A 27,288-nucleotide genomic window follows, 5' to 3' on the forward strand; every position below is an offset into this window, starting at 1 on the left:
CCAGGTCTAAAGTTAAATGGTTGTTTGGGGCAGCTGGGCGGCTCAGTGGATTGAGGGCCAGACCTAGAGATGGGAGGTCCTAGGTTCAAATCTGGCCTCAGACACTTCCTAGCCATGTGACCCTGGGCAAGTCACTTGACCTCCATTGCCTAGCCCTTACCACTCTTCTGCCTTGGAGCTAATACACAGTATTGACTCCAAGACAGAAAGTAAGGGTTTAAAAAAAATAAAGTTAAATGGTTGGACTGATCAGAGTTTATTAACCCGAGGTCCATTTTTTTTTAATAACTGCATCAATATAATGAGTTTGCTTTTTAATCCTTATATTTTATTGTATACATTAAAAATACTGTCAGGAATAGCTAGGGGACTCAATGAATGGAAATCCAAGCCTACAGGAGGTTCTGGGTTCAAATCTGGCCTCAGACACTTCCCAGCTGTGTGACCCTGGGCAAGTCACTTAACCACCATTGCCTTGCCCTTAGCACTCTTCTGTTTTGGAACTAATATATAGTATTGATTCTAAGACAGAAGGTAGGAGGCGTGGAGTCAAGATGACAGAGAAGGTACGGGTGATTTCTATCAAATTATCCTCCAAAATGCCGTGCTCTAACTCCTTAAAAATAAAATATTCTAGAGTAGCATAACCTACAAAAAGACAAGATGAAGTCATGTTTCAGCCCAAAATAAAAGGCAGGAAATGAGCAAATAATAATAATAACAAAGAAATTGAACATAGAAAATGATTATGGTGACAGGGCAGAGTCAAATATAAAATATAACTAGCTTAATACTGCTGCATGCAAAGCCTCCCAGAACAATACAAATCACTCTCAAGTCCCAAAAGAATTAATGGAAGAACTCAAAAAGAATTTAAACGTCAAATAAAACAGGTAGAGAAAAAAACAGGGAAAGAAATAAGAGAGACAGGATGTTTCTTTCCACCAAAGGATTAATATGGAAAAATAGTTTAAATTTCTCACATAAAATCTATATGAGATTGTTTATCATCTCACATTAGGTAGGGGATTTGCAGGAGAGGGAGAGAATTTGAGACTCAGAATTCTTTAAAAAATATCAGAAAGGGTTTTTACATGTAATTGAGGCAAAATTAAATTAAATTTTAATTTTAAAAAAAGACAGAGATCCAAGGTAATGGACTTCTCCATTAGTAGCAATGCAGTGTCCCTGAACAATCTGCAGGGATCTAAAAATTACTATCCATAAGCAGAGGATAAACTGTGGGAGTAACAACAATGCGGAAAAGCAACTGCCTGACTACAGGGGTTGAGGGGATATGACTGAGGAGAGACTCTAAATGAACACTCTAGTGCAAATACCAACAACAGGGAAATGGGTTAGAAACAGGAACACATGTGATACCCAGTGGAATCGTGCATCGGCTATGGGAGAGGGAAAGGTGGGAGGGGGGAGGAAAAGAAAATGATCTCTGTTTCCAGTGAATAATGTTTGGAAATGACCAAATAAAATAATGTTAAAAAAAAGACAGAAGGTTGTGTTTAAAAAAAACAACAATTCGGAATCATGAGAAGGGATTGGTTGATATTAGTTGTTTTCCAAAGTTGTCCATGACCCATAGTAAAGATACCTTAATCAAAAACACTTATCCAAGTGGCTAAAATTATGAGCATAGTGCTCCTGGAAGAGTGAAATGAGCCTGATTCTGAAGTGAAATAACTCATGTCCAAATCCTCAATCTGTCACTTATGGTTCATGAGACTTAATCTTTCTGACCTCAATTTTCCTAGTTGTAAAATAAGTTGGATGAAACTATAAATCTTCTACTAGATCTAAATCTTCACTCCTCTGATTCAATGACCAATACAAAAAATGAGATTTTCTCTTCTTGAGGAAACATGGAGCATCCTCACATATCTCATCAAACTTAGTCACATCACTGAACTCTGCCTTTGAAAAACCTCCACAGGTATTCAAGTTTCTTTTCAAATCTCAGTTCATGAGACATTTCGGCCACCTATTTGCCAATTCTCTCTCCTTCTTAAGTTACCACATTTATGTTGATCTCCTTACATGTATTCTTCATATCTCTGAAAGAATATAAACCTCTTGACCACAGGAGCTATTATGGTAAATTTCATCTTTATATCCTTGACGACTGGTGGCATAATTCTTTGTCCATTGGACAAGCTTTTGGATTAGATTGAGCTGGATTTCTACCCTGTCTAGCAAAGGAGTCTAGCCTTCTGTGAGCAAGCTTTTTTTTCCCTCAGTCTTTATTGATATGTTGAAGAGATATCCATTCTTTCTCTTCTCTCTGCTCTTTTGCTCATACGATTGGGCATTTTGCTTTGTATACTCCTGTCACAATGAAGTCTGTACATAATAACCATGAGATCCACATTTTCCTGAGAGAATCCATTCCTGAAGCATCATAATAAAAAGTAACTAGGAAAAAGTATACTCCTTGGATACAAATGTGTAGCTTCATAAAATTCTTCTTGCTAGTCTATTTTGTGGACTATCATAATTTTATTGTTTTCCATACAGTGTGATGTACAATAGAAACATCTCTACCTTCATGGGTTTGATCTTTCAATAAGGACGTGACCTCAATTCTGCCAAACCCTAGAGCTTGAATCATCCACTCAGACTACAGGCTCAGTGGAGCCACTAGAATTGACAGTGGTGGAACCGTAATAATATTATTCAACACAGTTCCTGGAAAAAAGTAAACAATAAATGTTATCTTTTTAAAAATTTTATGCCCAACTTTGACAGCCAATCAACTCAGTGTTGGGAGAAATCCATGTAACTTTAACAATAAGTACTACCCAGAAAATTCTGATGGGAAAAATGTAGTGTTAATGAAGCCTGGGCGAGCCATTAAAATGTCATCATTTTCAGTGAAGTAACCCATGAAGGTGCCTGAAACATCTCAAATACTGGAATTCAATTGCTAAAATAGACAAGACAGGAGTCAGGACTGAAGAACCATGAAGAAATGAGCCATGAGTAAGAAATCACTCAGTTCAATAAGCAATTCATTAAGACAATTCCATAAATGGCAAAATGAGCACTTCCTGATCATTTGCCTGTACCCCACAATTGCACAGGGTAGTGTAGACAGGTCACTGTTAATAGGACTAATGGGACCTCTTAGTTACAACCTATTTTCCTGTGTCATATTGAGTTGGACCAAGTCCCAAATTTAGAAAACTCTACACGGTCTGTTCTTCTTGTCCCATTTGAAAGTCCCATTTGAAGCTAATTATTGTTTTTAATATTCCTGGTGAGGGCAGGGGGGCAACCTGACAGTCGTAATTTCTCAATATTCTCTAGGTCACATAAGTCAACTGCCATTATTCTGGCTAGTACATTTAAAAAAACCTTTAAAAGCTCTTTATCTGTTTTTGCTTCATGTTTTCTATCTGTTTCCCTTTTTTACATCATATGACAAATATATATGGCAATGTGTCTACAGTGACCAGCATACAATGGTTTCTTAAGAAACTGGCAGATTTGGCTAGAGAAACTCCTTGCGCTACTTGTCAGTTTCATTAAAATTATAATGCTGAACATTTTCCAGGTGGCAAAAACTTAATATTCAAAATGCACACTGGGTAAAGTGATTTTGACTTTCAAAACAGACCCATCTCATACAGCATATGAAATTTAAGTTGGTGATGCTTATCTAAGACAGTTAGAAGAATTTTAATTTGCAATCCATGCCTGAAATGAATACTCTCTACAAGGTTGTCCTTTGAAGTCTTGCAACTTTAAACTGTCTGTTAAATTGTCAAAAACTCACTTTGCAAGGATTACAGAAAATAATGTGCGGCTGTGACCTTTCTTAGATTTTCTGATCAAATGAACAACATGTTTCCCCAAATTATCCATCACAATGAAAGCTTTCAGCATTGATGCAAAGTGAAAATGTTTTGCACAGTTTATATTTACTCTGAAACCAGGGCGGAAATATGAGTTCATTTATGATTTGCTCTCATTTTTGTTCATTCAGTCATTTCTATAGAAATATGTCCAATGAATATTTCCCTAAGTTTTTGCCTAAAAGCCTTTAATAATGAGATCTTAGTTAATTATTTAAAAGATCTCTTTGAAATTGTTTCTTAAGACTTTTATTGTAAAATAAGTATCTTATTGCAGCAAATGTTATGTCTATGAAAGGATTATTTTACCTTTAATTTTAAATATTCCCAATTTCTTTTACATTTTGTAATAAGCAAGAATACAAAAGTTTGTGTATCACATTGTGAACTCTTCATTCTGTACAAGGAAGGTTGCAAAGTTGTTTATAGATGGACATATGGATAGATAATTTATTCATAGATGGAAAAGTCATATAACTAGATGATGAACAGAAAGATGGAAAGATAATGAACATTATGTTCATGGAAAGATAATAAACAAAGATAAGTAATTGACAAACAAATAGTTGAGTAGATAGATAAGAATATAGATGGAGAGATAAATAGATATATTGCATGTGTGTGTGTATGTGTAGACAGACACTTATGGGACATTCACCAGAACTTGAGTCAGAAGTATACTATCACCAAGTCGATTGACATTTTTACTGAGTAGACAAGATGAAATAAGAGATCAATCACAGATCTCTTAACTAATTCCTAAAGCAGCGGTTCTCAACCTCTCAATTTGTAGCAATGAGAATGCATAATGCATATCAGGTATTTACATTCCGAATCATAACTGTAGCAAAATTACAGTTTTGAAGTAGCCACCAAAATAACTTTTTGGTTTGGGGTCACCGCAACATGAGGAACTGTATTGTGGGGTCACGGCATTAGAAAGGTTGAGAACCACTGAGCTAAAGTGACTTAAAGACTAGATAGTACAAGTGAGTAACAAAACTGATGACTTCTGCATGAACAATGTGTTCCATGACAATAAGTCAATGATGGATCATTTTGTTTTTTCCCTCTGAGTATTTGTAATAATTTTCAATAATTTTTAACAACTCAATGACTCTGTCGACTCATCCAAGTAAGTACTGCCTCCAAGTACAGATTTAAACCCACCCATCCTTGCTTTTCTTATGAGACAATTATCCATGTCCTCCTACGAGCTCCCTGGAGGGGAGTTTGCCCAGTGTGATGGGAATCTTGCCATAGATCTCTTGCTCTAGTGACCATGAGGTTCATTAAATGGTCCCTGAGCTGATAGCCAGGGGTTAGTGCTGAAATCCTCCTAATTCTCACTGTCTATGACCCTTGGAAAATGATTTAATCTGCATGGGCTTCAGTTTATTTATCTTTAAAATGATGGAATTGGTCTATGAGACCTATAATGTCTTTTCCAGTTATAGGTGCAATATCCTATGACCTTGATATCACATGACTAACATTGTAACACAAAAGTTGGATCTCAATGATGCCTTGTTCTCTCTCCCTGCACAAACCACCCTATATTTTTAGTCTTAAAAAGATTTAATTAATTAATTTAGAATATTTTTCCATGTTTACATGATTCGTGTTCTTTCTCTCCTCTCCTCCCACCCCATCCCATATCCAATGCACAATTCCACTGGGTTTTCCATGTGTCATCGATTAAAATCTATTTCCATATTATTGATATTTGCAACAGGGTGATAGTTTGGAGGCTACATCCCCAGTCATGTCCCCATCGATCCATATGATCAATCAGTTTGTTTTTCTTCTGTGTTTCTACTCCCACAGTTCTTTCTCTGGAAGAAGACCACCCTATTTTTAAGACATAAATATCTTTCATGATATCATTTATGCTGATGAGTGTAATGATGATATACTTCAATCCTCTAATACAATTATGTGCTTCAAAAGAATTATACTTGATTCGTGTTCATTGTACACCTTCCCATTGCATTGTGTATGTATTTCTATTTTGTGCGAAAGACAACTTATTATGCTAATATTCCAAAAGATACCTGACTTAGTCAAACTGAATGCTTTTTATGCCTGACCAAATATATCTATCCTTAATTAATAAAGTTAGTGTCTTCTCATAAGTTTGACAAAGAGGGAAGAGTGAACTTAATGTTCTGGGAACCTTCCTTACTTTCTGTTAATATCATGAAAATATCAATGGATTCTACAAGATAAATAGCCAGCCAGTTTTTCTCTTGCCACATGATCAATCCATAGTTGTTGATTTTATTGATATTTCACTATTTCTCTTTTGTCAGATACTTTCTTTCCAGTTACATGGCTACCATATCAATTCAAATTCTCCTTACCTCTCCCTTAAATAATTTTAATAGCTTCCAAATTGGTCCCTCTTGCTGAAATCTCATACAACTTTAATCTATTTTGTGCACTGCTTTCAAAGTAACATTTCTGAAATCCGCATTCAGACAATGAATGACCCCTGTTCAAGACCTCTCCTTATGCCTCTTGAATAAAATATAAAATTTTTTGCCCTTTAAAATATTTTATATAATATATTTTGAATAACCCTTTTTAATAAAATAAACATAGATTAAATAAATAAATAAATAAAAATAAAATTAATAAAACCCTTTTTCTCCCTTTTATAGCTTTCCATAAACTGAAAAGAAGAAGAGAGAGATAAATCAGAGTGTGGGGTGTAACGATAATTTTAGGCTTGTGACCTAATCTACATTAATTTGGTCATCAGAGAGTCCCAAATAAAATACCCAAGTCAGTTTGGAAATTTATGATGATTTTAATTAATATAGAGGGAAGGGATTAAGAAGAGAGAGAAAGTGGGTATAGGATTTCTCCCACCTGGCCTGTGACAGAGAGAGTTCAAAGACCTCCCCCACAAGGTCTTTGAAGAAGATTAGAGGCTTTTCTAAGAGGATAGTGTTTGGAAAGTAAAGGAAAAAAGAATCAGCCTAAACTCTGAGGGAGCTCAGTGAAGATGCCTCACCTGAACTAGGCTACTAAGCTTCTCCCAGTATAGTGTCAAGGAAAACTCACTGCCAAACCTGGACAATAGCTGCCACCACTCCAAGATGCCAAAATGATCAGCAAGCTGCCACCAGAGCCAACTCTCTGCGGAAAGAGCCCAGAGAGAGGAAGTGATGAAAAATATATAGACCATTCTTTACATCACTTCCTGTGTCTCACATGTACCAATGGTAGCTTAAGCTTGACTTAGGACAGCCCAGGGGTCTGTCAGTTGTTTCTGATTTGTCATTTCCTAGCACATGTCTGTCATAGGCCATCCTTCTAGATACAATCCTTAAGTATGGGTGTAGACATTCCTATTTTTGTTAGACTAAGTAGGGTGGAGAAATATAAAGTTCACAGTGGGCAGAAAAGGAGAAAGGAAGGAAGAGAGAGAGAGAGAGAGAGAGAGAGAGAGAGAGAGAGAGAGAGAGAGAGAGAGAGAGAGAGAGAGAGAAGTAGGGAGGGAGCGAAGGTGAATGGGAGTGGAAGGGAGGGAGGGAGGAAAGAAGGAAGGAAAGTGCTGTCCTTTCCCATTCTTGGAATGGACTACCCATTCACTTCACACACTCCATCTATTTCTTTAAAATGAAGTTCAGATACCAATGACACATTTCCTCATGCTCCTGTATGTGACTTATTTTCCATAACACCTTGAATTTACATACTTTGTTTTTAATGTTGAATTGCTATCTATCTACATATCATCCATCTCTTTTTTTGTGTAATTGATATTTTCATTTGAATGTTGGATTTGATAGTTTTCCCTAATATGCCCTACTATATAGGATTTGGGGACATAATAGCCTATCCTTTTTTAAGCCTTGTTCTACTAAAATCTATAATGAAAGAATATTCTAGGATTTCTTCTAGCTAAATATCGCAGAATCAAAGATGCAAACTTTGGGATTCTGTTCCCTGATCCAAATTATCTTCACATATACTTAAAAAACTAAATCTTTCTTATTGGTGAAATTAAGGTTCAGGATAGAAGATCCTTCCATTGGTTGCTCCACATTTTGAAAGATAGGATATCATTAAGACAAATAAATTTTTAGCCTCTCTGCCTTTTGCAGAGAGAGGACTAATAAGGATAATGGAAAAACTGAATTCTGCCATTGATACTATGGGTCTCATACCCCCAGTACCATGGTTATTATATGATTTCCCAAAACCTCATCCATTGATTCTTTTTTTTAAAATAAACATTGTTTTATTTGGTCATTTTCATACATTGTTCATTGGAAACAAATCATTTTCTTTTCCTCCCCCCCAATCCCCAACCGCTTCCCTAGCCGACACGTGATCCGTGTGGGTATCACATGTGTCCTTGCTCTGAACCCATTTCCTTGTTGTTGGTATTTGCATTATGGCGTTCATTTAGCGTCTCTCCTCAATCATGTCCCCTCAACCTCTGTAGTCAAGTAGTTGATTTTCCTTGGTGTTTTTACTCCCTCAGTTTGTCCTCTGCTTGAGGTTAGTTTTTTTTTTTTTCCCCTCGTAGATCGCTGCAGGTTGTTCAGGGAAATTGAAAAGCCATTACTGGAGAAGTCCATTACATTCTCTTGTACCACAATGTGTCAGTCTCTGTGTACAATGTTCTCCTGGTTCTGCTCCTCTCACTCTGCATCACTTCCTGGAGGTTGTTCCAGTCTCCATGGAATTTCTCCAATTCATTATTCCTTTGAGCACAATAGTATTCCATCACCAACATATACCACAATTTGTTCAGCCATTCTCCAATTGAAGGGCATCACCTCATTTTCCAATTTTTTGGCCACCACAAAGAGTGCAGCTATGAATATTCTTGTACAAGTCTTTTTCCAAACCCAGGAGTGCTATGGCTGGATCAAAGGGCAGACAGTCTTTTATCGCCCTTTGGGCATAGTTCCAAATTGCCCTCCAGAATGGTTGGATCAATTCACAACTCCACCAGCAATGAATTAGTGTCTCCACTTTGCCACATCCCCTCCAGCATTCATTAATTTCCTTTGCTGTCATGTTAGCCAATCTGCTAGGTGTGAGGTGATACCTCAGAGTTGTTTTGATTTGCAACTCTGATTATAAGAGATATCAAACACTTTTTCATGTGCATATTAATAGTCATGATTTCTTTAACTGAAAATTGCCTATTCATGTCCCTTGCCCATTTTTCAATTGGAGAATGGCTTGATTTTTTTGTACAACTGGTTTAGCTCTTTATAGATTTGAGTAATTAGACCTTTGTCAGAGGTTTTTGTTATGAAGATTGTTTCTCAATTTGTTTCTTTCCTTCTAATTTTAGTTACATTGGTTTTGTTTGTACAAAAACTTTTTAATTTGATGTAGTCAAAATTATTTATTTTGCATTTTGTGACTCTTTCTAAGTATTGTTTGGTTTTAAAATGTTTCCCTTCCCAAAGGTCTGACATGTATACTAGTCTGTGTTCACCTAATTTACTTATAGTTTCCTTCTTTATATTCAAGTCATTCGCCCATTCTGAGTTTATCTTTGTGTAGGGTGTGAGGTGTTGATCCAAACCTAATCTCTCCCACACTGTCTTCCAATTTTCCCAGCAGTTTTTATCAAATACTGGATTTTTGTCCCAAAAGCTGGGGTCTTTGGGTTTGTCATATACTGTCTTACTGAGGTCATTTACCCCAAGTCTATTCCACTGATCCTCCTTTCTGTCTCTTAGCCAGTACCAAATTGTTTTGATGACTGCTGCTTTGTAGTATAGTTTAAGGCCTGGGACTGCAAGGCCCCCCTCATTTGTGGTTTTTTTTCATTATTTCCCTGGATATCCTTGATCTTTTGTTCTTCCAAATGAACTTTGTTATGTTTTTTTCTAAATCAGTAAAGAAATATTTTGGGAGTTCAATGGGTATGGCACTAAATAGATAGATAAGTTTGAGTAGGATGGTCATTTTTATTATGTTAGCTCATCCCACCCATGAGCAATCAATGTTTTCCCAGTTGTTTAGATCTAATTTTAATTGAGTGGAGAGTGTTTTGTAGTTGTGTTCATATAGTTCCTGTATTTGTCTCGGCAGATAGATTCCTAAGTATTTTATTTTGTCTAAGGTGATTTTGAATGGGATTTCTCTTTCTAATTTTTGCTGCTGAGATGTGTTGGAAATATATAGGAATGCTGATGACTTATGTGGGTTTATTTTTTTATCCTGCAAATTTGCTAAAGTTGTTGATTATTTCGATTAGCTTTTTGGACTTCCAGTTAAGATGGCGGCTTAGAGAAAGCTAAAGCTCAGATCTCCGGAAAACCCTTCCCGACCGATCTCAAACCAAAAGCTCCTGAGGCGCCGAAATTCAAAACGATCAACAGCACAGACCCTGGGAACCCTCCTCCTGGACCTGGACCCGGTTCAAAAGGTACGGCTCCCCTCAAAAGCCAGAACCCGAGATCACTCGGACCTCAGGGGTAGGAGCGCAGAGTCCAAGGCTCCCGGAAGCCGCAGCCCCCCCCCCTCCCCCCCCCCCCCCCCCCCCCCCCCGGGCTCAGAGAGCAGAACCCTCAGGGCCTTCTACCCGAGTCCCGGTGAAAGTTACTGCCTGGGGCTCCCGCTGCAGAGAGCTGGTCTAAACAACAGCAACCCTCAGGGCGGGCAAGACAGCCTCACTGGCTGGATCCTGCTATCCAAGTCTCAGTGAAAGTCCTCGCCCTCGGAACTTGGGAAAGCTGCAGCCCATCCCCCCCGCAGGCCGAGGAAACAGCCTCATGGCCAGCGATTCTGAAGGCAACTTCCGGAAAGCGAGCCGGGGGGAGAGTGTGGCCTCGTGGTCCGACCCTTCCATTCCAGCTCCAGTGAGGCATATTCAGTTTAACCCAGGGAAAGCTCATAGAACCATCTGCCCAGGACTAAAGCCTCTGATCACCAGACAGAGATAAGAAAAGCTAATCCTCCACATTCAGAGATGGCAGCAAACTCCACAGAAGCACAGAAGCCCCAAAATACCAAGAAAAATAAGAAGAAAGGGGCGACTTTGGACACATTCTATGGAGCCAAAATACAAAATACAGAGCAGATAGAAGAAGATATACAAGAAAATTCTCCAAAATTTTCCAAAGGAAATAGAAACTCTCCACAAACCCATGAAGAATTTGAATCAGAAATGACCAAAAAGATGGAAGCCCTCTGGGAGGAAAAGTGGGAAATAATGCAAAAGAAATTCATGCATCTACAAAACCAGTTTGACCAAACTGTAAAAGAAAACCAGGCTTTAAAGCAAGAACTAATAAAGCAAAGCCAAAACACCAAGAAATTAGAAGAGAACATAAAATATCTCACCGACAAGGTGATAGATCTGGAAAATAGAGGGAGAAGAGAAAATTTAAGAATAATTGGACTCCCAGAAAAGCCAGAAATAAACACCAAACTGGACATGGTGATACAAGATATAATCAAAGAAAATTGCCCAGAGATTCTAGAACAAGGGGGCAATACAGCCACTGACAGAGCTCACAGAACACCTTCTACACTAAACCCCCAAAAGACAACTCCCAGGAATGTAATTGCCAAATTCCAAAGCTATCAAACAAAAGAAAAAATCCTACAGGAAGCCAGAAAAAGACAATTTAGATATAAAGGAATACCAATCAGGGTCACACAAGACCTTGCAAGTTCTACTCTGAATGATCGTAAGGCATGGAACATGTTCTTCAGAAAGGCAAGAGAGCTGGGTCTCCAACCAAGAATCAGCTACCCAGCAAAACTGACTATATACTTCCAAGGGAAAGTATGGGCATTCAACAAAATAGAAGACTTCCAACTTTTTGCAAAGAAAAGACCAGAGCTCTGTGGAAAGTTTGATACCGAAAATCAAAGAGCAAGGAATACCTGAAAAGGTAAATATTAAGGAAAGGGGAAAAATGTTATCTTCTTCTTTTACTCAAACTCTCTTCTATAAGGACTACATTTATATCAATCTATGTATACTAACATATGGGGAAAATGTAATGTATAAATAGGGGGTAAAGAAAGACCAAATAGAATAATGGTTCTCACACAAAGATTCACACGGGAAGGGGAGGGGAAGAAAACTCCTATAAAAGGAGAGGAAGAGGGGGGGGTTTACTTAAACCTCAATCTCAGGGAAATCAACTCTGAGAGGGAAAAACATCCAGATCCATTGGGATCTTGAATTCTATCTTACCCAACAAGGGTAAGGAGAAGGGAAAACCAAGGGGGGGAAGGGGAGAGGGAGAACAAAAAGGGAGGGAAAGAGAGGGGGGAGGGGGAGGGAAGAAAAAGGGAGGGACTAAAAAGGGAAACATCAAGGGAGGGGACAAGGGGCACTGATTCAAAGTAAATCACTGGACTAAAAGGTAGAGCCAAAGAAGAAAAGGTTAGAATTAGGGAAGGCAATCAAAATGCCAGGGAGTCCACAAATGACAATCATAACTTTGAACGTGAATGGGATGAACTCACCCATAAAACGTAGACGGATAGCAGAATGGATTAGAATCCAAAACCCTACCATATGTTGTCTTCAAGAAACACACATGAGGCGGGTTGACACCCACAAGGTCAGAATTAAAGGATGGAGTAAGACCTTCTGGGCCTCAACCGATAGAAAGAAGGCAGGAGTGGTAATCATGATATCTGATAAAGCCAATGCAAAAATAGACCTGATCAAAAGGGATAGGGAAGGTAATTATATTTTGTTAAAAGGGACTCTAGACAATGAGGAAATATCATTAATCAACATGTATGCACCAAATAATATAGCACCCAAATTTCTAATGGAGAAACTAGGCGAATTGAAGGAAGAAATAGACAATAAAACCATACTAGTGGGAGACTTAAACCAACCATTATCAAATTTAGATAAATCAAATCAAAAAATAAATAAGAAAGAGGTAAAAGAAGTGAACGAAATCTTAGAAAAATTAGAATTAATAGACATATGGAGAAAAATAAATAGGGATAAAAAGGAATACACTTTCTTCTCAGCACCACATGGCACATTCACAAAAATTGACCATACATTAGGTCACAGAAACATAGCACACAAATGCAAAAAAGCAGAAATAATGAATGCAGCCTTCTCAGATCACAATGCAATAAAAATAATGATTAGTAATGGTACATGGAAAACCAAATCTAAAACCAATTGGAAATTAAACAATATGATACTCCAAAACCGTTTAGTTAAAGAAGAAATCATAGAAACAATTAATAATTTCATCAAGGAAAATGACAATGGTGAAACATCCTTTCAAACTTTTTGGGATGCAGCCAAAGCAGTAATCAGAGGCAAATTCATATCCCTGAAAGCTTATATTAACAAACAAGGGAGAGCAGAGATCAATCAATTGGAAATGCAATTGAAAAAACTCGAAAGCGATCAAATTAAAAACCCCCAGCAGAAAACCAAATTAGAAATCCTAAAAATTAAGGGAGAAATTAATAAAATCGAAAGTGATAGAACTATTGATTTAATAAATAAGACAAGAAGCTGGTACTTTGAAAAAACAAACAAAATAGACAAAGTACTGGTCAATCTAATTAAAAAAAGGAAGGAAGAAAAGCAAATTCACAGCATTAAAGATGAAAAGGGGGACAGCACCTCCAATGAGGAGGAAATTAAGGCAATCATTAGAAATTACTTTGCCCAATTATATGGCAACAAATACACCAATTTAGGAGAAATGGATGAATATATACAAAAATACAAACTGCCTAGACTAACAGAAGAGGAAATAGAATTCTTAAATAATCCCATATCAGAAATTGAAATCCATCAAGCCATCAAAGAACATCCTAAGAAAAAATCCCCAGGGCCTGATGGATTCACCTGTGAATTCTATCAAACATTCAGAGAACAGTTAACCTCGATTAGCTTTTTGGTTGATTCCCTAGGATTCTTTAAGTAAATCATCATATCATCCGCAAAGAGTGACAGTTTCTTTTTCTTTTTCTTCTCTAATTGCTACTGCTAGTGTTTCTAGTACAATATTAAATAATAAAGCTGATAATGGGCATCCTTGTTTGACTCCTGATCTTATTGGGATGGCTTTGAGTTTTTCCCCATTGTAGATGATGTTTGCTGATGGTTTTAGGTATATACTGTTTATTATTTTTAGGAAAGGCCCTTCTATTCCTATACTTTCTAGTGTTTTCAATAGGAATGGTGTTGTATTTTGTCAAAGGCTTTTTCTGCATCTATTGAGATAATCATGTGATTTTTGTCAGTTTGCTTGTTTATATGGTCAATTATGTGGATGGCTTTCCTAATATTGAACCATCCTTGCATTCCTGGTATGAATCCTACCTGATCATAGTGGATAATCCTTGTGATGACTTGCTGGAGTCTTTTTGCTGGTATCCTATTTAAGATTTTTGCATCTATATTCATTAGGGAGATTGGCCTATAGTTTTCTTTCTCTGTTTTTAATCTGCCTGGCTTTGGGATCAGTACCATGTTTGTGTCGTAAAAAGAATTTGGTAGAACCCCTTCTTGGCTTATTCTGTCAAATAGTTTGTATAGTACTGGGGTTAGCTGTTCTTTGAATGTTTGATAGAATTCATTTGTGAATCCTTCTGGACCTGGGGATTTTTTCTTAAGGAGTTCTTTGATGACTTGTTCAATTTCTTTTTCTGATATGGGATTATTTAGGTAATTTATTTCTTCTTCTTTTAGTCTAGGCAATTTATATTTTTGTAGGTATTCATCCATATCACTTAGATTGCCATATTTTTGCCATATAATTGAGCATAGTAATTTTTAATGATTGCCTTGATTTCCTCTTCATTAGAGGTGAGATCTCCCTTTTCATCTTGGATACTGTCAATTTGGTTTTTTTCTTTCCTTTTTTTAATTAGACTGACTAGTACTTTGTCAATTTTATTTGTTTTTTCAAAGTACCAGCTTCTAATCTTATTTATTAAATCAATAGTTCTTTGACTTTCTATTTTATTAATTTCTCCTTTGATTTTTAGGATCGCTAATTTAGTCTTCATCTGAGGATTTTTAATTTGTTCACTTTCTAGTTTTTTAATTTGCATGCCCAATTCATTGACCTCTGCCCTTTTTAATTTGTTTATATATGAACTCAAGGATATAAATTTCCCCCTGAGTACTGCTTTGGCTGCATCCTGTAGGTTTTGAAAGGATTTCTCACCATTGTCACATTCTTCAATTAAGTTATTAATTGTTTCTATGATTTGTTCTTTAACTAGCTGGTTTTGGAGAATCATATTGTTTAATTTCCAATTAATTTTTGATTTATCTATCCATGTACCCTTACTAGTTATTATTTTTATTGCACTGTGGTCTGAGAAGGTTGTATTTATTATTTCTGCCCTTTTGCACTTGTTTGCAATGATTTTGTGCCCTAGTACATGGTCAATTTTTGTGAATGTACCTTATACTGCTGAAAAGAAGGCGTATTCCTTTTTGTCCCTATTTATTTTCTCCATATGTCTACTAACTCTAATTTTTATAAGATTTCATTTGCTTCTCTCACCTCTTTCTTCTTTATTTTTTTGATTTGATTTATCTGGTTCAGATAGGGGAAGGTTCAGGTCTCCCACTAGTATAGTTTTTCTATCTATTTCATCCTTGAGCTCCTCTAGTTTCTCCTTTAAAAATTTGGATGCTCTGCCATTTGGTGCATACATATTGAGTACAGACATTTCCTCGTTGTCTATACTGCCTTTTATCAAGATGTAATTACCTTCCTCATCTCTTTTAACTACATTTATTTTACTTTGACTTTGTCCGATATCATGATTGCTACTCCTGCCTTCTTTTTATCATTTGATGCCCAATACATTTGGCTCCTTCCTCTTACTTTCACCCTATGCGTATCTACCTTCCTCATGTGTGTTTCTTGCAGACAGCATATGGTAGGGTTTTGGATTCTAATCCACTATGCTATTCGCTTGCATTTTATGAGTGAGTTCATTCCATTCACATTCAGAGTTGTGATTACTAGCTGTGTATTTCCCAGAATTTTGATTTCTACTCCTGGTCCTGCCTTTTCTTCTTTCACTATTTCCTTCTAAAACAATGTTTGTTTATAGTCAGTTGCCCCGCCCCCAGTTCCCTCCCTTATTTTACTTCCCTTTCTACCCCCTCCCTTCTTATTCCCTCCCTTATTTTCCCCTGTAGTCTTTTTAGAATTTCCCCCCCACCCTCTCCCTCCCTTATACTGCTTCCCTCCCCACCAGTCCGTTTTTTACCCTTCTACTCCCCTATGGGGCCCAAATCTATTCTCTTCCCCAATGGATTAGATTGTTCTTCCCCCTTTGGGTCAGTTTCAAAGTACATAAGAGTTGAGTATTTCTTGTCTCCAACCTCTTTACCCTTCCAGTGTATTAATGTTCTTCCCCCTCCCACCATGAGCTTCTTTGTGACATATAAATTTACCCCCATTTGTTTCTTTTCCCATTTCTTTTAGTCATAACTTCTTTCCTTTTTTAGCTCTAGTAATGTATATATATATGTATATATATATATATATATACATATACATGTATATGTATTTATGCATGCATATATCTATATACCCATTTATTTCTTGTCCTTTCATCCTATACAGTTTGTCACAGTTCCCTCTGAGTGTAATTCTTCTAGCTGCTCAGGTGATAGCAACAATTTTTAAGAGTTACCAATGACCTCTTTTCTTATCGGGATACATATAATTTTAACTTATTGAGTCTCTTAAAAATTTTTTGTTGTTGTTTTGTTTTTTTCCCCTCTTTTTAAATTACCATTTGATGATTCTCTTGAGTTCTGTGGTTGGACATCAAATTTTCTGTTCAGGTCTGGCCTTTTATTTATGAATTCTTGGAACTCTTCTGTTGTGTTGAATGACCATACTTTCCCCTGTAAGAATATAGTCAGTTTTGATGGGTATTTTATTCTTGGTTGTAGACCTAGTTCTCTTGCTTTCCGGAATATCGTATTCCATGCCTTTTGGTCCTTCAGTATGGATGCAGCCAGATCCTGTGTTAACCTCACCGTGTTTCCATGGTATCTGAATGGCTTCTTCTTGGCAGTTTGTAATATCTTTTCTTTCATCTAATTGTTTTTTAATTTGGCTATAACATTTCTTGGGGTTGTCAGTTGGGGATTAAATACAGGGGGTGATCTGTGGATTCTTTCAATCTTCACTTTCCCCTCTTGTTCTAGGATCTTGGGACAGTTTTCTTGGATAATTTCCTCTAGCATTATGCCCAGGCTTTTTCTTTTGTCATGGTCTTCTGGTAGTCCAATTATTCTTAAATTGTCTCTTCTTGAACAATTTTCTACATCGTCTGTTTTGTGAATGAGATGCTTCACATTTTCCTCAATTTTATCATTCTTTTTGTTTTGTTTTATAGTGTTCTGCTGCCTTGTCACTTAGTTTTATTCTGGTTTTTAAAGATTGAATTTCATCTCTGGCTTTTTGGTCATCTTTTTCCTTCTGGTCTGATTTTCTTTGAAGATTGTCTTTCATCCTCTTTACCTCATCTTTCATCTCCTTTGCCTCATTTTCCAGCTGATTGATTTTGGCTTTCAAGACATTATTTTCTCATTTTAGTTCAAGTGCCTCTGTTTCTAGATGACTTATCTTAATTTTTAAGTTCTTTTTCCAATTGTCTTCAGTCTCTCCTAGTTGTGTTTTGAGTTCTTCCACAGCCTGTATCCAATTCGCTGGAATTTCTGGCTTATTGTTTGCTGATCTCTGTTCCATTTGCTGAGTAGTAGCTGTCTATTGTTGTTTCTTTCTTCTTTTTCTGTTGTTTGCTCAAATTCACCCCTTCTTTACTCCCCATATTTGTCTGTGCTCTTGTTCTTCTCATTTTTTTGTTTTTTGGTGACTATTTTCAGTCTCCCCTCTTGGAGATTTAACAGAAGATCTCTTGGTGTAGTCTCTGCATCCAGTGATTCTTTATGTTAAAGTGGTCTATGTTACACTCTGATAAGAATATCATTTCTGTTCTTTTCTTTTTGGTCTTTTCTCAAATGTTCTCTGCTATGTTTCCCCATGGCAATTTCCCCCTGAATTTTCCCCATGAAGCTATGTTTTGTTTTAGTTTTGGGGGGTAAAAACTGATTTATTTTTGGTCACTGCTTTTTTTTCTAATAATTTATTTTTTATTGTCATGCAGAACATCCTTCCATATTGGTCACTCCTTGGTCACACACTCATATATAACCGCCCCCAAAAAGAGACTCTGATGAGAAAGACAACTCCAACAGTTCTTTCACTGGAGGTAGACAGCATTGCCTGTTTTAAGTCTTTCAAAATCATCCCAGATGAGTGAATTTCTAGAAGTAGCCAAGTTTTCAAAGATAATCATCATCCAATATTTCTGTTATTATGTACAATATTCTCTCAGTTCCCCTTATTTCTCTCTACATCAATTTCTGCAAATCTTTCTGACTTGTTCTGAATTCATCTTGCTTATAATTCCTTATAACATAATAGTATTCCATTAAAACATGTACAAAAATTTGCTTATCCATTTTGCAATTTATGGACATCCCCTCAATTTCCAATTCTTTACCACCAAAAAAGAGCAGAAGCTTAGTTCTGGATATACTATTCAATGTAATCTTCCCCATTGACCTGTCCTGATGATTTTCAACAAGATATCTCTTTCCAGTTCATAAGGCCCAGGTCCAACCCATCATGTCTCAAAGATATTTTTGTTACATTCAAATCCTTGCTTTAGAATTTGAGGTTCTCTTTGCTTGTTAACCATATTACAACTCAGTAGAGACACATAAAGCCAGGACTTTGATTGCTGAATATTTTCTTAAATTCCATCTTCTGTGGATGGCTAGGATCTCAAACATTTTTCATCTGTTTACACTAGTTACTCTCTATGATTGCTACTTATTATGAAAATATAAGGACATTTTTGTCTTCCTCCTTCCTTTTTTCAGTTTTTAAAATTTTGATTTGATTTACAAAACTCTGGACCAGAGTTCAGTTCAATTATATATATATATATATATATATATATATATATATATATACATATATGTATGTTATGAGTCCCTTTGGCATCTATTTCATGCTTAATGAGAAAAGGTTCACTCTTTCTCATAAGCATGAAATGAATGAAATAAAATCCTTGGGGATTACAAAGGAAACTAAATATCTAGAAATATGGATATGGAAAATATATGCTTGAAAAATAAGTTCAAGGACTCTAGGCTAACAAACTATAAGTATTTTAATAATCCTTTCCAGGTTCAGATCACCAATGAATGAGTCCATCATTCCTGTAGTTTAGTCCACTAAATCTTGTACTCAGGCACCATTTTCTTTATCATCTTTTCTCTTCCTAGATGTACCTCTTTCTTCCAAAGGCCTTACTTTTGATATGCCACAGTGATGAAAATACCACCTGTCTTCCAAGATCTTCAGTTCCTTGCCCAGGACTTCATAATCTTTGGCAAGATTTTCTGAATTCCTTTTGGCAGTATAATCTGTCCCTACATGAATCACCAGAGGTGGGTAGTACTCATCAGATTTGACAAGTCTTAGGAGGTTGTCTGTCACATCTTGGCTATTTGCCATGAGAAGATAGCAGATGTGTCTATTGTTAATGTCAACTCAACAAATATCTGTCATCTTGTTCTCCAGAAAAAAAAAAGTCACAAAACATCTCATCTCTTCCTTCTCTGACTGATTGGATGAACTTCCTCTTGACATTATGGAACTAGATCATCAATATGGGGAGGATAAGTAGTTGCTTCACCTTCAGAAGGTCTAGCTTCTCTCTCTACAGAAAGACCTTCATTTCCTGTTTCCCTTAATATTCTCCACTCCAGGCTAAATATAGAGTTTTCCAAAAGGTTTAGCATAGTCTTAAGCTAAAGCCTTTATACAGAATCACTTTGATAGATTCTCATACAGTGTGGACTTAAAGCCTTCATCTTCCTCTACATATTCTTTACCTTATTTGACAACCAAAACTGTGTCATGGAGAAGGGACTACAAATAGTCAAGCCAGGTTTGGTTGCACCAGCATAGAATATAGTGGTTACAATCATATCCATATTTCTGGAAGCAACAGCTCTCTCACTGGAGCACAGAAACACATTGGCTTTTTTTTTGTTGAGCTTACAGTGGACCGAAACATCTTTCTACTCTTTAATCATGATACCGTCAAACAGTGAAGATGATGTTTCAAATAAACTATACTCTTGCCTATTAAATTGCAACATAATAGATTCAAGCTAGTGTTCCTATTGGGCAGCAAGGTGGAACACTGGATGTCAGGAAGACCTGAGTTCAAATCTGATCTCAGATTCTTACTAGCTAGGTGATCCTGGGCAAGTCACTTAACCCAGTTTTCCTTTATTTCATCAAATATATAATGACCTCAAGAAGGAAATGATAAACCACGTCAGTATCTTTGCCAGGAAAACCCCAAAAGAGGTCACATAGTCACATGTGATTGAAAAATGACTAAAATAACAGCTGTTCCTATCTGTCAAGATTGCTTGGGATTCTGATTTTGTCCTGAGCAATTCCTCCTAATTCACCTACAAATTTCAAAAATATGACACTTATGCCTTTATCCAAAACACTGATAAACAACACAGGACCAAGCACAGATATGCATGACACTACACTGGTGACCTGCTGCCAAGCTGAAGCACTAAATCATTAATAACTATTCTTTGTATACAGTCATTCAATTAGTTTCAAATATATCTAATTGCAACACTGTCTAATCCACATAATTTCATCTTTTCCACAAGAATAACTGAAAGTCCTTTGTTAAAGGCCTCACTGTAATCTTGGTAAACTATATTTTCTTCAATGCTCTAATTCTCAAAGTTATTATCCCTGCCCCAAAATTAATAGTCTAGAATAATTTGTCTTGGTTTAATCCATGCCAATTGTTTTGAGGATCATCTAAAACCTTGCTAAGTATTGACTAACCCTATCTTTGATAATAGGTTCTGGAATTTTCCCCCAAATTGATGCCAATTGAATTTGCTCATATCGCTTAGCTGCTCTTTTCTTTTTGGGAAATAAGAATATTTGCTCTTCTCTCATCTATAGAAATTCTCCTTGTTCTCCATGATGTTTCAAGTAAGGTAATAGTCTGTAGCACATAGTCTTTCTGTGTAAATTGAAAATGTCTGTCATTTGAGCAATTAGTTTTAATTATAAATTATAAAAGTGCTCAGTATCCTACAGGGACTCCTTGGTGAAATATTCTGAAGAACAAAAAAGTACATCAAGAATGGATAATTTATGGACTGTGACACATAGTTTGATGGGTAATCCATTGAGTTCATTTATCAGTAAATATATCTTGGTCAGCACAGCTGATGGGCAATGAGCTAGTCTTAGAATTGAATGGGTAGAAGGAAAGTAGGTGGATTGATGGAGTTCTCCCATCAGATTCAGACCTTGCTACTGCTTCAAAAAATGCTTCTAACATGGTATCCCATTGATCCTCTCTGGGTCACTGAACTGCTGAACTTTCATGATTTTTAGACCAACTCAGACCTCTTTGTTCCAGACTTCATCTCTAACCAATCATTCCATTGCTCCACTATGGCCACCTAAGGTTATGATCAATGAGCTATCACTATTTTAACCTCAACCCCATGTACCTTTACCCCTTTATAGCCAAGGTGCCATTCCTACCCTCACCACCTACACACACACACACACACACACACACACAATCACATCGGTGCTACCATTTCTTGAAAGAAGACAATGATCTTCATTATCTGTTTGATTTCTGTGACTAAAATACAGCCCCTTAACCACCACCCCCTGGGTTTTAAAATTAATCTACAATAATTAAAGTATTATATTTATAAGATTTATTAAAATAAAAAAAAACTAGAGTTAAAAGGGCACTAACTCACTGAAGCTGGGAGAAAAAAGAGGAAGAGGGAGGAGTTATAGCCAATTTATATCCAATCACACAACCACACAAATGTGAGGATTCAGGAAAAGGGGAAAAGTATTCTAGGTAATACAGAAAGGGATTTTGAGTAATGTAATTTTAGGGGTTCAATAAGTTCCAAATATACAAATCGTTGATATTTGCAACTTCGCCATTAGAATGTACATTCCTAGAATGGGAATGGGAGGCAACTAGGTGGTTCAGTGGATTGAGAGCCAGGCCTAGAGAGAGGTGGTCCCGGGTTCAAATATGGTCTCAGACACTTCTTAGCTGTGTAACTCTGGGCAAGTCACTTAACCCCCTTTGCCTCCCCCCCTACTGCTCTTCTGCCTTAGAACCAATAGGTAGTATTGATTTTAAGACAAAAATTAAGGGTTTTTTTAAGAGCTAAAGGTTCTTAAGAATATCATTCTTGATTATTTGTATTTATTTCCCCAGTGCTTAGCACAGTACTTGGAACAGAGTGGTTGCTTAATAAATATTAGTTTATTTAATTCAAACTCCTGTGGAGGAGGGCTTTTTGACACTAATATTGTTCTGGTAATTAAATATATTAACAAATTAACCTAAAACATAACATCCAAAGAAGACAACTAGGTAGCACCATGGATAGAAACTAATATCCGGACTTATGATGACTTAAATACAAATGCTTCTTTAATCCCTCATTAGTTTTATGAACCTGAGAAAGTCACATAACCATTCCTTGATTCAATTTCCTCATATGTCACATGGGGGAGTGGTAATTATAGCAACTCCCCCCCCCCCCCCGCCAGGATTATTGTGTTGATCAAACTAGTTTCCATATGCAAAATGTTTTGCTAAGCTTAAAATGCTATGCAAATTATATCTTATTAATTAAAACTTCAAGTGACCCAAAGGACAATGGTAAAATAAATGATATTGCTTTCAGTTGTTTTTAAGTTGTTCAGTTCAGAAGTTTTTCAGTCACGTCTAACTTTTGTGAACTCAGTTGGGATTTACTTGGCAAAGATACAGGGGTGGTTTGACATTTCCTTCTCCATCTCATTTTACAGATGAGATAACTGAGGCAGTTAAGTGACTTGCTCAGGGTCACACAGCTAGTAAATATCTGAAGGCAGATTTGAACTCATGAAGATGAGTCTTCCTGATTCCAAAACAAGTATTCTATTCACATCATCTAGCTAAGAGAGAAATATGGATTAATTCAATGTTAAAGACTTAAGGGGATTATTTATATCAGATTTTCTTGACCCATTTCAATTTTTGGTTACCTATTTCAGTATAATAGGTTTCCTTTGCAATTTTATGTATTTAATTTTATTTTATGCATTTAAACACATGTTACTAGACTGCCAGAGGGATCCATGCCAAAAAAAAAAATGAGGCAAGCAACTCCTGATCTTCAACTCTCTCATTTTACTAAGAAGAAATTGAATTCTCAAAGGTTAATTGCTTTGACAAAGATCACACAGCAAGATAGCAGGAAATAATAATACTAACATTTGTATAGAGCTCATCATGTGCCAAGTACTGTGCTAAGTGCTTTACAATTACTATCTCATTTGATCTTTTTAAATCCCTGCTGTTATCCCCATTTTGCCAATGAGCTAACTGAAGCACACAGCCTTTAAGGAAATTGCCCAGGATTATATTATAATATAGTTTAGAAGTGTCTGAGACTGGACTTGAACTCATATCTCCCTGATTCCTGACCGAGCACTCTAGCTACAATGCCACCTAACTGTCCAGTGATAACAGAGCTTTGTGAAGAGTTAGTAACAGATAAATAAATCATGACACTTCCATGGAAAGTTTTCTTTAAAAAAAAGAAAGGAAGGAAACATTAAAAAATCTATTACCCTTTCTTCCAAACCAGCCCAGCACTTAGAACCATAAATTTGAGTTGTCTTAAATGTAAAATTGAAATCCCATCAATCTGCTTCTATAACCTGAGATGCAATGTTGAATAATTTTACTTCCTTATATACACCCAATCTCACTTGCTTTATCAAACCTGCACTTCCAACCCATATTCACTTGAATACATCAGAATATTTCACATAAATATCTTTTCTACTACAAAACGGAAACCACTTAATTATGTGTCCCCAAAAGCCAGTGATATAAGTAATAGCCTTCTACTAAATCATAATATTGAAACAAGAATTTGCTATTTTTAGATTACCAAGCAAATATCATTTGGACCCACGAAAATGAGAGAAATGTTGGCTTGCAAGGATGTCATCCAAATTCTAGAAGTGCAAGATTAGTTAAATTGGGAAATATTTTTAAACAATGATTTTTAAAATATTGCTTTGCCTTCATTTAATGCAAATCTATTTATGAATGCATGAATATGTAGCAAATGGTAATTGTTGGATTAGCACTTAAAATAATCTGTGTCTACACAGTATGCCAAGCACACATGGGGGAAAATAATCTAGTCTACAATGTCAGTTTCACATCCATGATAATATTCATCATAAACTCTGACTTTTCACAATTTGATTCACACAATTCATCTGTAGGGTAGGATTAAGATATTTTCCCTTGAGACATATTGGTGTTCAAAGTAAAGAAACAATGAAGAGGGGACACATATCATTGAAGTCACAAATCATTGTGTCATTGCCCCTGAAAAAAGATATAATCTTTGGAAACTCTTTGACAGTTCCACATTCAAACTCAACTAAGAAGAATCCCCTTCAAGTGTAAGAGATTTCTCAAGGCTCTCTGAGTAACAATAAAAATCCTTCCAATTTTCAGAACCAGGAAATTCCTTGTTGCATATAATTCCAAATAAAAAAATTCCATTTGTAGCATCATATATTGGCTAGACAACAGCCTCAGTTTCTTCATCTGTAAAATCAAATTCATAATAATAGCACTCACCTTACAAAGTTGTTGTGAAAATCAGACAAGATCAGATTTCAAAATAGTTGTCAAACCTTAAAAAATGGGATATGTGTGTTTATGCATGTATAAAAACACACATATATCGATGTATATATAAATATACATATGCATGAGGTATATATGTATATATTTATAGATACATATACATATATGTATATATATACACACACACACAGAAAGTAAAGCTTTCCAGAAAAATGACAAATGATAATGATGTAAAGAAGATGAATTATCTTCTTTGCTCCTGCATTCTATGGACTTTTCCTTCTGATCTGAAACTGAAACCTTTTTGTGTGTTGTCTGCCCTATTAGAATGAGATCAGGGATTGTCTTGCTTTTCTGTTTGTATCCCTAGTTACTAGCATTATGCTTTGCAATAATAAGCACTTAATTAATACGTTCATTCAATTATCTATATCCTTTCCAATCTATGATATCCAAAACTCTATATAATATTCCAGATGGGGACTGAACAGGATAGAAAATGTTATTATTAGGGCTGGACAGTTCAGGTTTCACACACCACATTGGTTTCCTTATGAGAAAATATAATCTCACTTTTATTATTTTGAAGAAATCTCCAGAAAACCAGGGTGTCCACCATTTTTCTTCCTCCATGAGAATTTCATCACCTTTTTAAAAAAATGTCTATTTCTTCTAGAGAGGGCAGCTTGGCAATGAATACTGGTGTTCAAGACTACTAGTCAGAAAACATGGGAGTCTCTCAGGTTTGGTTGTTTTGGAGAGAGGGAAAAGTGGGAGAAGAAAGCAGCAATTCAACAATAGAGCTGCTTTATCTCCTCCATCCCCCAATTCTACGGTTCCATGGTCCCAGCCTTCTTCAAAAGGGGCGTTTTTGTTTGTCAAGTGTGATGACAAATATAACAACAAAAGACATTTCTAGCAGGGTGGTGGGAGTTGCGAGAAATCTACCACTGACGATGGGTGGTAAAATAGCATATTGATGGCTTCGTGTTAAAACTGTACTACAGGCAATCTGTTCTTCCCAATGCTGTGCTGTCATTTGGATCATGGTGGCTTAATGAGAAGAACAGCCAGTTTTATTCAAGAAAGGAGAAGTGAATGTGAGCTGAAATAAGGAGTGAAATGATTCTAAAATTGTCAAAGCTTGCAAACAGAAAGCTGACAATTAGTGACTGACACTTGGTGGCTCTTGGGGAAGTCAACACCCACAGGGCATGACTCTTAAGCCTCTGAGTGATGGAGCTGAGTCCTTCCTTTGTCACTGCACAATTACCTTCTATGGCAGCTAATTGGAATGAAAGCAAATGATACTTGCGACCATAACAGTAAGTCATGGAAAATTTGGCAGCTCCAATTAACACTTCAAGAATAAATCTAAATGAGCCCAATGAAGACCAAATCTAAAACACACTAATAGTAGTAAACATATACTTAAGTGTATTGCCATCCAGGGTGGCAAGCAATATGAGAAAATTTTGAAGTTAGACATAAAAATGCCCAGAATTTGATTTATCTGAATGCCTAAAACACTAAAAATGACTCATGATGTTACACTCTTTACATTGATTCCCCCACTGAGCACAGTGTCTTACAGGAGGAATTCATTAGCAGTGATAAATGAATTGCAACAATAAAACTGGCAGATAGGCTGGGCCATGATCCCAAAGTCATATGCACTGGCCCCAACATTCATTCCAAAGCCTATTGCAAGCTGACACTAGTGGACTGTGGTGTTTAATGTAGTTGCTGAAAAGAATCCATATAGGTGAAATGTTTATTGATACTATAATGAATTAATTAAGTTAGAGCATTATCACACACAACGGAGTAGAAACTATTTGTTTTGGAGACTAAGGACTTGGATTCAAATCCGAACTTAGATATTGAGTACCTATGTGATCTTGACCAAATCACAACCTCTGTAGGTTTTTTTTTGTTTTTATCATCTATAAAATGGGGAAAATGAACTAAATGATGACTCAATTCCTAAAACCATGACTTAAGAATTGTCAGGAATTGGCATGGTGGCCTGGTTCTGGGTGAGGAATTTCAAAATGTTCAAATGTAAGCCCAGGAGACCAAGTTCTGGTGAGAGGAAGAGAAATGTTAGAATAAAGGTAGCATGGTTTGGAGGTGGTTAGAATGGGGCATGGAAATTCATACTATAAATGAAACCAGATAAGAAATATATTGCTTAATACAAGGATGATTCTCAGTATCTCCTTAAAGAGCTCAGGAATGGGTTGGTAGATTTGGTTTCATCTTGCCCCTCAAAACACCAGGAAATGGCATTTTCAAGGGATGAATTTTTTTCTTTCTATTTAGAAAAATTTTCCATGGCTACATGATTCATGATTCCCCCCTCCAGAAGCAGACATGTAGTTCCACTGGGTTATACATATGTCATTGTTCAAAACCTATTTCCATGTTATTCATATTTGCGGTAGAGAGATCTTTTAGCATCACAACCCCAATCATATCCCTATCAAACTACATGATTGAGCATGTTTTTCTTCTGCATTTTTGCTCCCACATTTCTTTCTCTTGATCTGGATTCTTTCTCACAAATTCCTCTGGATTATCCCGTCATTGCATTGCTGCTAGAAGAGAA

General features: G+C 36.4%; 1 pseudogene; it reads right to left on the reverse strand.

Annotated features, from left to right (window-relative positions):
* LOC107649759 (small ubiquitin-related modifier 2-like) overlaps positions 1-19,429 on the reverse strand; it is a 42,013-nt pseudogene extending 22,584 nt beyond the window's left edge.
* Between the last annotated feature and the right edge of the window lie 7,859 nt (positions 19,430-27,288).

This window comes from Monodelphis domestica, chromosome 8 (assembly GCF_027887165.1).
Source record: "Monodelphis domestica isolate mMonDom1 chromosome 8, mMonDom1.pri, whole genome shotgun sequence".
Taxonomy (NCBI): Eukaryota; Metazoa; Chordata; class Mammalia; order Didelphimorphia; family Didelphidae; genus Monodelphis; species Monodelphis domestica.